Here is a 10,511-nt window from a genome sequence, read left to right as displayed (position 1 = left end):
TGGTAATGCTTATAGAGACGCTGTGAGACATTAATACTCCCTAGTGATGTTTATTAGGTAAGAGCTGCAGATTTGCTTAGTGTGAATTTAAGTTACACATACGTTCAAATATGTCATGGCCTGTAAGGTTGAAGATGAGCTCAATCAGATTTTTTAACAGACACACACACACACACTCACAATATGATACTATTGAAACTGCCTTGGCAAAATTATGACAGACTCAGTGAAAGAGATCTAACTTAACCGACCCCATCTTGCTTCTAACCTCCAAGCTGTCCTTGTTCATTCCTGGGTGTAGGCTGAACTAACTTGGGGAGAAACTTAATTTATAGGACTTAACAGTCCTTTCTCAAAGCAGACCTCCTTCTTGCCTGAGGACTAGATTGCTTTTGTAGGACTCACATTAGCCACAAGATTAGAAATTATGGTTTAGGAATCATGCAGCTGGAGGCTACAAGATTCGGACCCTCCCTAAACTGCCCCTAAGGTCGGTGCTTGAGACATTTTGCAGACCCTGCACTTGATGGATCAGCTGGCACCACCCAGATTGATAAACTGGCTCATCTGATCTTGTGACCCCCACCCAGGAACTGACTCAGCCCAAGAAGACAGCTCCGACTCCCTGTGATTTCATCCCTGACCAATCAGCACTCCTGGCTCATTGTGATTTCATCCCTGACCAGTCAGCACTCCTGGCTCACTGTGATTTCATCCCCGACCAATCAGCACTCCTGGCTCACTGTGATTTCATCCCTGACCAATCAGCACTCCTGGCTCACTGGCTTCCCCCCACCCACCAAGTTATCCTTAAAAACTCTACTCCCTGAATACCTGGGGAGTAATACTGATCTGAGCAATAATACAACTTAGGTCTCCACACAGCTGGCTCTGCATGAATTACTCTTTCTCTATTGTAATTCCCCTGTCTTGATGAATCAGCTCTGTCTAGGCAAGGTGGACCCCTTGGGTGGTTACACTATGATACAGTACTGTTATGCATTATTATAGATCTATCTAAAATATTACCTTATGTGGATATGCTCCGGTCATAAGAAAGTAGCTTTATGTTCTGTGGAGAGTTTTCCTCAATACTCTGTATATACAAGGTCACTTGGAGATCGTCAAGAGTCTAAATGTGAAGCCATTTATAAGTTACCTTGTCTGTAATGAATGCTAGGTTCCCAAATATGCGTAGGTTCCTGGATAAGTCAAACCACAAAAAAGAATATGAAAGAACACCAGGACTACACAATCCTTTTAGGGCAATCCTACCTGTTGTTATTATTTTTTCCTTGAAACTTTACAGACCAAGATACGTGTCCTATCACCCATCACCTGCTTCATTGCAACCATAAAGCATTTGATTGCAGGCCAGGCACGGTGGCTCATGCCTGAAATCTGAGGCAGGCAGATCACCTGAGGTCAGGAGTTCAAGACCAGCCTGGCCAACATGGTGAAACCCCATCTCTACTAAAAATGCAAAAATTAGCCAGGCATGGTGGTGCAAGCCTGTAATTCCAGCTACTCAGGAGGCTCAGGCAGGCGATTTGCTTGAATCTGGGAGGGGGAGGTTGCAATAAGCCGAGATCACATTGCTACACTACAGCCTGGATAGCAGAGTGAGACTCTGTCTCAAAAAAAAAAAAAAAAAAAAAAAAATTTATTGCATTTCTTAATGCCTGCTCTCAGCTGACTAAATTCTTTCCTTAGATTAAAAAATCAGAAACAACAAAACTAAAGAAAAAACAACAGAAAAACCCACCTCCTTTGAGATAGAGGAGTAAAAAGTTGCTCAGAATTTATCAGTTCTATTAAATAATCAGACCTCACCCTTCTGTTTCCATTATCTATTTGCAATGCTAAGTTAAAGCATTCAGTGCCCTTTTACCTGGGCTTTCAAAAACCTTAAGGTACTGAGAAAATGGTATTTTTTTAACCATATATGTATATATTTTTTCAAGATGGAGTCTCGCTCTGTCGCCCAGGCTGAAGTGCAGTGGCGTGATCTCAGCTCACTGCAAGCTCCACCTCCCGGGTTCACACCATTCTCCTGCCTCAGCCTCCTGAGTAGCTGGGACTACAGGCACCTGCCAGCACGCCCGGCTAACTTTTTGTATTTTTAGTAGAGACAGGGTTTCACCATGTTAGCCAGGATGATCTCGATCTCCTGACCTCGTGATCTGCCCACCTCTGCCTCCCAAAGTGCTGGGATCACAGGCATGAGACACCGCGCCCAGCCTAACCTTCTATATTAACCCTAAAGCAACTACATTTAAAAAATAACAGGTAACTAAATTGGAATACCAATTTCTTTAATCACAGATCAGGTACATACCTTTATGGGAAACATTTCCTTCAAAGCATGACAAGGAAGACTGGTCTGATCCTGTATTTTATTTATGAATTTATTTCTTGAATTAACTGAACATGAATCTATGTCAAAGTCAAACTTGTATCTGAAAGAATCCAAATAATGAGCAGCTTTCTTTCTATACTTTTTCCCTTAAGAATAAAAAAGTTGGGCAAAATGCGTTTCCAACGACAATCTGCAAACAAGATGAGAAGAGTCTGGGTGAATACATTTTTAAATGACTGCCTGTATCAATTGGAATTGTCATTGGTTTCTTTATTTACTGTTATTTTACCATCATCTATAATAATCTTGTTCAATAATATTTTGTAAATAAATATGTGAATGAATCAAGAAGTAAGTAGAAAATGTGTCTAGGAGATACTTCATTGGGAAACAAAGCTGATAAAAAGGATTAAGTGTTCATGATTCCATTTTTGTAAGATACCTGCATGCACCTGTGTGTAGATGATTTGATCAGAAAGAATTGTTTTGCTGTGTTAACAAACAAACTCAAAGTTTTAGAGTCAAAAATGGAAATAAATCTCCCTTTTTTATATAGCCAGAAAGATGCAATTCATCACATTCATATTAATTGTCTTTATCCAAAGCCGGGACTGGGGAGAATCAGGGGCAGGCAGGAGATTGCATTTTTGTGACAAGCAGGAAGTTACTTCTGGCAGCCATGCACCTAGGTCAATACCCTCAGACACAAGGACACAAGGTGACAGCTGTGAATGAATGTTCAGATCCCAAAAAGATGACCACAACCCCTCCAAGACTCATGCCTAGAGTAGTTAAACAAAGAGGCTCACTTGGCCTTTAAAAAGGTTGGCACACATCTCCAATAGGTAGGAAAATCATTTACAAATACTAGTTTTCTAAAAGAAATCCTGCAAGGGGTGGCGGGGTTGGGGGGAAATGGGTAGGCGTTCTCTTTCCCTCTGGCCACCAAAGAAAGTTTATTTTATTATTATTTCATTGATATTTATCCTCCCAGTGTTTATGTTCTTCCAGGCGTTGTGTCGGTGGAAAGGGATTCAGTGATGATGATGACATTCTGGGAGAATCTGGCGTAGATGAATTGGAATTAGGAGACCTCAGTCAATCAGGATCCCCTGTTGGGCGAATTCTGTTCAGGTCCAGCAGGTTGGGGCTCACCCAGTGAGGAAGACTTCCTGGGTGAGGAAGACTCCCTTAGGACTCCTTCCAACACTCCCTCTGAAAAGCCTTCCTTACGCGAGCCTCGCTGCCCTAGGAATAAACAAGGCAAGGGGAGGCATTTGCACCCTTTTCCTGGGGTCCTTTAGAACCCGTGCCTCTCAGTCATGCTCATCATATTCTCCCAATTCTTCTCACTGTCCTATTTTACTGTTACCTCCAACAGAATAAATTCTTTTCTATTTTTTTGAGGCAGGAATTGTGGCTCCTAATAAACATTTTTCTAGTGCTCTGACGATTCACTGTTCCTTCCCCAAATTTTAAAAATCAAAGAAACTCCTTTCTCTCTGCTGCAACGTTCCTGGCCTGAGTCAAAACACAGCATATGGCCAGCCCCTGGGATGAGAAAGGGTCCAGGTGAGATGGGATGAACGGGTGCAGATGAGAAACCAAACACCTTTCAACGTGTTGCATAAGCACAGCAGGCTCGCTCATGGCCTGGCAACAGCTCAGAGTGGAGGCAGGGCCTTACCAGCGGTAGGCAAATCCCCACTCAGGCTCCTTGGTTCCTGTCTCCTTTCTTCCCTCCCAGAATCATGTAAAATGCTGACTTCTAGGAGAAAGAAAAAGCAAGCCTCATCTTTCATCCTAAAGCAGCTCCTTAAAAACAAAGAATACACAAGAGTTATTTCAGCCACCTCCAGTATTTATCATCAAGTGATTTTGTATCATTCTCTCCACTTTGCAAAATCTTCATGCTCTGGAAAGGGCTGTTGGGGATAGAATCTCAGGTCAAGGTGGGGGCGGCAGGACTGAGCAAAAGGACCCTGATGCCTTCTTTGGATCTGCTGTTCTATGATTTTAGTAAATCGGAGTGAGGGTCCTCCGCCTCCCACTCACAGCTCCTGCTCTGTTTGTTGGTTGCTTGGTTGGTTTTCGTTAAAATTCTTCCCCAATCCATCTGACATGGTTAGGCTTTGTGTCCCCACCCAAATCTCATCTTGAATTGTAATCCCCAGGAGTTGCGGGAGAGACCTGGTGGGAGATTATATGATCACAGGGGCGGTTTCCCCCATGCTGTTCTTGTGAGACTGAGTGAGTTCTCACAAGATCTGATGGTTTTACAAGTGTTTGACAGTTCCTCCTTCATGCGTTTACTCTCTCTCTTTCTTTCTCTCTCTCTCACCTGCTGCCATGTAAGATGTGCCTGCTTCCCCTTCTTCCATGATTTTTAGTTTCCTGTGGCCTCCTCAGCCATGAAGAACTGCAAGTCAATTACACCTCCTTTGTTTATAAATTACCCAATATTGGATAGTATCTTTATAGTAGCAGGAGAACAGACTACTACACCATCCAATGGAACAACGTTACTCTCAACCAAATATAACTTAAGTACTTATGGCTCAACTGGAGAGAGAACTTAGAACAAGAAATACATAATTTCATTAATGCTCAGTCTTCTGCCCTGGGGAGTGGGATGAGACATCTACATTTGGCTGCAGTTTCTGGGGCCTCTCCTGCTGGTAGCATCATTCTCTGTATTGTGTTATTCTAATATTTAAAGATTTGTATTTTTCACACAGCATGTGCCCTCAACCTGTGCCTACAACAAACATTAGCAGCTGTGCATCCACCTGAGAAGGATGACTCTTCTGTTGGGTTTATTCAGTTTTATTCAGTTATTTTGACCATCTCAGTTTCTCCCTCTGTGCTGTTTGTAGAATCCAAACCCAACATCAGCTGTGGCTCTAGTGATCCTTCCTCTGCATCCAAGATTCTCTGTCCATTGACCCCACCAGGAATGAAGCGTCCCTGAGGTCACTGTGAGATATGTCAGAGTCATTTGTGTTACTTTCCTTCCCGTTCCTGCAGATGCTGCATTTGCTTCTAAAGCGGAAATCCAGCCAGGGCAGTGTTGAGGGCAGGCAGCTGCCAATGGTGGGATGCCAGGCATCTGAGCATAAGCCTGAGCCCACAGGGATGAGGATGGCCTGTCGGGACGGTCAACTGCAGAAGACAGTGCTTCTTGGTCAATCAAAACAGTGGCAACTCTTCCTCTTTTTCCCAAAGTTCTTGGAAAGCCATAAACTCCCTGAGGAAGTAGTTTTGAATGTTCATTAATCTGGGAGGGGTTTACATTAGAAAAACAGAATTTAAGGAATCTCATCTAAAACCCAAAGGTCTTCTGAAGAGTCTTGTGTGGGCTCATCAAAAACCATACAATTGGCCAGGCACAGTGGCTCATGCCTGTCATCCCAGCATTCTGGGAGGTCAAGGCAGATGGATAAATGAGGCCAGAAGTTCAAGACCAGCCTGGACAACAGGGTGAAATCCACTCTCTACAACAAAATACAAAAATGAGCTGAGTGTGGTGGTGCACGCCTGAAGTCCCAGCTACTCAGGAGACTGAGGTGTGAGGATCATTTGAGACAGGAGCTCGAGTCTCCAGTGAGCCATGATTGCACCACTGCACTTCAGCCTGGGCAACAGAGCAAGACCCTGTCCAAAAAAAAAAAAAAAAAAACACAAAGCTACACAATCAGCATAATATAAGTATCAGAGTCACGTGGAATGGCTGTGCTCCTCAGGCTTTTGCCTTGGGCGCCAGAAGCTGAGGGATGGAGGTTCCATGTGAATGTGGGCACAGGAGGGAGGGCTGAGTCCACACTGGAGGGGGGAACCTGGGTTTGGGGGGTTCTAAATGAGGGAATAGTGAAGGTAGCGGCCAACACTTGTTGTGTCAACTGCAGTCAACCCTTATCTCCAGACTCCATGCTCAGCAGCCGCGTGTGGACACTGTCTGTGAACATCCACCTTTCAGACCGGTCCCCTTTGTTGGGCCCTCACTGCCCTGGCTTCCTGTACTCCTGGGGCGGTCAAGGGACCTAAGGGTATAAACTGGACAGTTGCCAGGAAGCTTCTGGGAGAGAACTCCAGGAAACAGGGAAACCTATGGGTTCTCCCCCATTTCTTTTCTCTGTGTGACTCAGTTATGGTGAGGGGACTCTTCAGCCCCCTTGTGACTATGAGGCACCAGCCGTGAAGATGAAGGGCCCCTCCCCAGGGCCCCGAGAGAGTGGAAAAGGGAAGAGTGGTTGGTAAGGATGATAGGGATGTAAGGTGACACAAGAGAGATTTCATTTTAATCATTTTTTTTTTAACCAGACAAATAGTTCATGTTACTGCCAAATCATTAGGAAATACTGAAAAAAAGAAAGGGAAAAAAAAATACCCTATCCTTTGTAGTTTCACAATGTTCCTGTTCTCTCTCTCTCTCTCTCTCTCTCTCTCTCTCTCTCAAGACATGGTCTCACTCTGTCACCCAGGCTGGAGTGCAGTGGCATGATCCCAGCTCAAGCAATCCTCCTACTTCAGCTTCCTGACCATAGTCACATACCACCATGCCCAGCTAATTTTTTTATTTTTTGTAGAGACAGGATCTCACCATGTTGCCCAGGCTGGTTGTAAACTCCTGCTCTCAAGAACTCCTCCCACCTTGGCCTCCCAAAGTGCTGGGATTACAGGCATGAGCCATCAAGAGAGAAGCCCAGCATGCTTCTCTCTTGATCCTTCAGATTTTACTTCTTACGAATTCCCTTCCCCAGCACTGAATCAGGGAACACATTTAGTTTTCACTCTCTCTCTCTCTCTCTTCTGTGTCTCTTAGCTTTCTAATTCCCAAATCAGAAAAACCATCAGCTCTGAATGACCTCAAGAGCTTAACTTCTAAGGCCTCCCCTGGGGCAGGCCTCCCATGCGTTGCATTTGTCCTGGTGGTTGCAGGCACCAAGTTACCCCATTGCCGTTGAAGGGATGAACACACAGAGCACTCCGATGTTATTGTTCCTCGGGAGCCTGGATGCAGGCAGCTCGTGTACACTCACAGAAAGTCACTTATTTGCTTATCGCTTCTTGAGTCTCAAGCACAATCTCTTTGGAGGATTGGTGGGCTGATGGGACAGCAATTTAATGCCAAGATAATCCAGCCACAATAACAGGCAAGCCTTCAGAAGCACTGAAATAATTGCATGGTCTAAGAGTTGGTTCCCAACAGTAATTAACGCAGGAGCAGCAGCCTTTTCGGGGACCCTCACTGCCCGCACAAAAGAAACAGGCTCTGTGCTGATAAAGGAGTGTTTCCAGCCAGTGCAGCTGATAATTAAGTGGCCTCGTCAGAAGGCTTCGATGTTTACCGATTCAGTGGGAAGATGTGATTGAAAAAACACATCTAAAAGGAGAGGAAAAGAATATTAAGAATTGCCTTTAAAACCACTTTGATGTCAACAAACTTAAAAACATGCTGCAAAAATAAGACGCACAATCCTTTACTGAAGGCACCATTATAAAAATGTGGCTGAGCTTGACAGAAGCCTGAAGGGTACTTTTGTGGGATTTCTAATGCTTATGTATGTGCACTATTGAATTTTTAGGTATGTAAATCATGGCTTAGTGAGGATGGAGGTTGTTTATTTAACAAAGGCACAGACAGGGCTCTAATGCACTTAGAGTAAAGAGGCTCAGGCTTGGCCAGGATGCCTCCATGTCTATGACAAAATTGCTTTGCCGTTAGACCAGATTGAGCCAGCGACAAGCAAAGTTAATGCACACACATCATCCTCTTCACAACGAATAATCCTAAGCAGCCTGGAATCAGCTCCTTGTTTATTACAAGCCACGCAACCTTTATCAGCACGCTCATTTATGCACATCATGATTACTAAACAGCAAACAATAGATTATGATTCCAGTATCCGATCAGGTGAATGGGGGTATCCGTCAGCAGCCGCCGGGTTATCTGGAGATGGGGCAGTGCCGTCCCTCAGAACTCCAGCTTCGATACAGGGTTGCCTGTGCTCAGGTCCTAGCTGGGCAGCTACTAGCTGTGCAAACTTGAGCAAGTTCCTTTCTCCCTCTCCGTGTCAATTTCATCTGCAGTATGAGGATGATAGGGTTGAAGACTGAATATAAAAATGGACAGTGGCAGGACCACATATGACATTAGAATGGTGACCCACTTCCTCTGCAAAGACCAGCCCAGGAAAGCAAGCTACAGTCTCAGCAATCAGTGCAGGATAGTCAGGACTTGGTCATGTTTGCCCTCACTTTCTACTCAAGATCAACCAGAGGCAGCACCCAAATATGGACCCCAGAATAATCCTGGAATATGTGCTGCTTCTAATTATATCCCACACCTAACTTTGCAGGCTGGTAGCCTCCAATCTGGGCACACCGGAAGTCTTCCTTTTTTTCTCTATAAATCTTTCCCTCTTGTCTGCCTGCCTTTGCATCTCTGCCCAACATGAACCATGGTGGCTGACTCCCTTGTTTTAGTGAGATCTGGATGAAGGACCTGTGTCTTTGGTCTTTGTCTACTTCCACATAGTAAGAGTACTTCTTTTAATGTTGTGAAAATGTGATTAGTTAATAAACATAAAGGGCTTAGAGCTGTGCCCAGCACTTTGCAAGTGTTGGCTACTCATATGGTTAAGGTCTCCTAAGCCCTAGACTGGGGGTGTCCAATATTTTGGCTTCTCAGGGGCGTAATGGAACGAGAATTTTTGGGGGCCACACATAACATATACACTAACACCGACCATAGCCAATGAGCTAAAAAAAAAAAAAAGTCATCGTGTTTTCAGAAAGTTTACGAATTTCTGTTGGGCCATGGGTTGGCTAAGCTTGCCCTAGACTCTTTAACCATGTTATTAAGAGTTGAAGGGCACCTCTGTTTTCCTCCCTGTTTCATAATCTCCTGAAGCAATGAACAGACAGCTGTGTTTCTGCTGCGATGAGGAGAAGGAAAATAGGCAATAAAACAATCACTAAAAGTTATTCCCCAGAGTATAATTTTAGTCATATACATGAAAACAGCCTGAAGCCATTTCTATTCAGGAGAGGGTTGGCCTGTTAGGACCGTCAACTGCAGAAGGCGGCTCTGCCTGGTGAATCAACAGTGATAACGTTTCCTGTTTTTCCCAAAGTTCTTGGAAAGCCAGAAACTCTCTGGGGAATTAGCTTTGAATGTTCATTTCTCCAGGAGGGGTGTTCTCAAGGTTAAAAAATATTAAGAAATCTCCTCTAAAACCCAAAGTTCTTCTGATAATATAGCCTATGTTGTCGGCTATATTATCGTCCACAAAACCCAACCTAATGGGAAAGAGTCTCACAGGACCTATTTTTGTATAGATGGAAAAGGGGAGACACGCTTCTGTTGGGCGTGCACAGAGGAACTGAGCAGTTCTTTGGGGACTCTTTGGCTGTTATCATTCAGTTCCCTCCAGAATCAGCCAGGCCTAGGATACTGCTAGACATGTCTATAAATAGATAGCCGCAAATGGATGCTTTGGCCCAAGAGATGATAAATTGAGTTGCTCCCCTCTGTGTAAACCAGAAATGGAAAGGAATGAAGCAAGCCCAGAGCAACATCATAGCACAGGAGTCTGGATGCCTTGCAGAGTTTGTGCTCATTTGAGAGATGGAGGTGGGGGCAGGGGGTGTCCTTAGTTCTCTATGCAGAGATAAGAACTAGGGTTTGTATCTCTACAGTTGCACAGAAGATACTAAGCATTCCTTTCTAATAACATGATCATCCAAACCTGCATTATTTTTCTATTAACTTGCATGTTCTTTGATATTTTAGGTTAAAAAAAGTGCGTACATATCACATTTTAAATCTTAAATCTATTCATCCGTAAGATATCTTTTTTCTTTTCTTTTTTTTTTTTTTTTTTTTTTTTTTTTTTGAGACAGGATTTTACACCCAACAGCCAGGTTGGAGTACAATGGCACAATCTTAGCTCATTGCAACCTCCCCCTCCCAGACTCAAGCGGATTTCCTGCCTTGGCCTCTCAAGTAGCCAGTACTACAGGTGTGTGCCACCATGCCTGGCTAATTTTCTGTACTTACTGTAGAGACAGAGTTTAACCACGTTGGCCAGGCTGACCCTGAATTCCTGAGCTCAAGTGGTCCACCTGCCTTGGCCTCCCAAAGTGCTGG

General features: G+C 44.1%; 1 long non-coding RNA gene across 1 annotated transcript in view; it reads right to left on the bottom strand.

Moving 5' to 3' along the window:
* Positions 1-3,290: 3,290 nt before the first annotated feature.
* The window catches only part of LOC105493334 (uncharacterized), a 30,769-nt gene continuing 23,548 nt past the window's right edge, over positions 3,291-10,511 (bottom strand). The window contains exons 4-5 of the long non-coding RNA XR_011608470.1: positions 4,047-4,174; positions 3,291-3,607 (exon numbers count right to left, since the gene is read on the bottom strand). This is a non-coding gene — a long non-coding RNA (uncharacterized lncRNA). The remainder of the gene's footprint in view (positions 3,608-4,046; positions 4,175-10,511) is intronic.

Source organism: Macaca nemestrina, chromosome 10, assembly GCF_043159975.1.
Source record: "Macaca nemestrina isolate mMacNem1 chromosome 10, mMacNem.hap1, whole genome shotgun sequence".
NCBI lineage: Eukaryota > Metazoa > Chordata > Mammalia > Primates > Cercopithecidae > Macaca > Macaca nemestrina.
The sequence above is the reverse complement of the archived record's forward strand: the minus strand, read 5'-3'. Positions and strand labels throughout refer to the sequence as shown.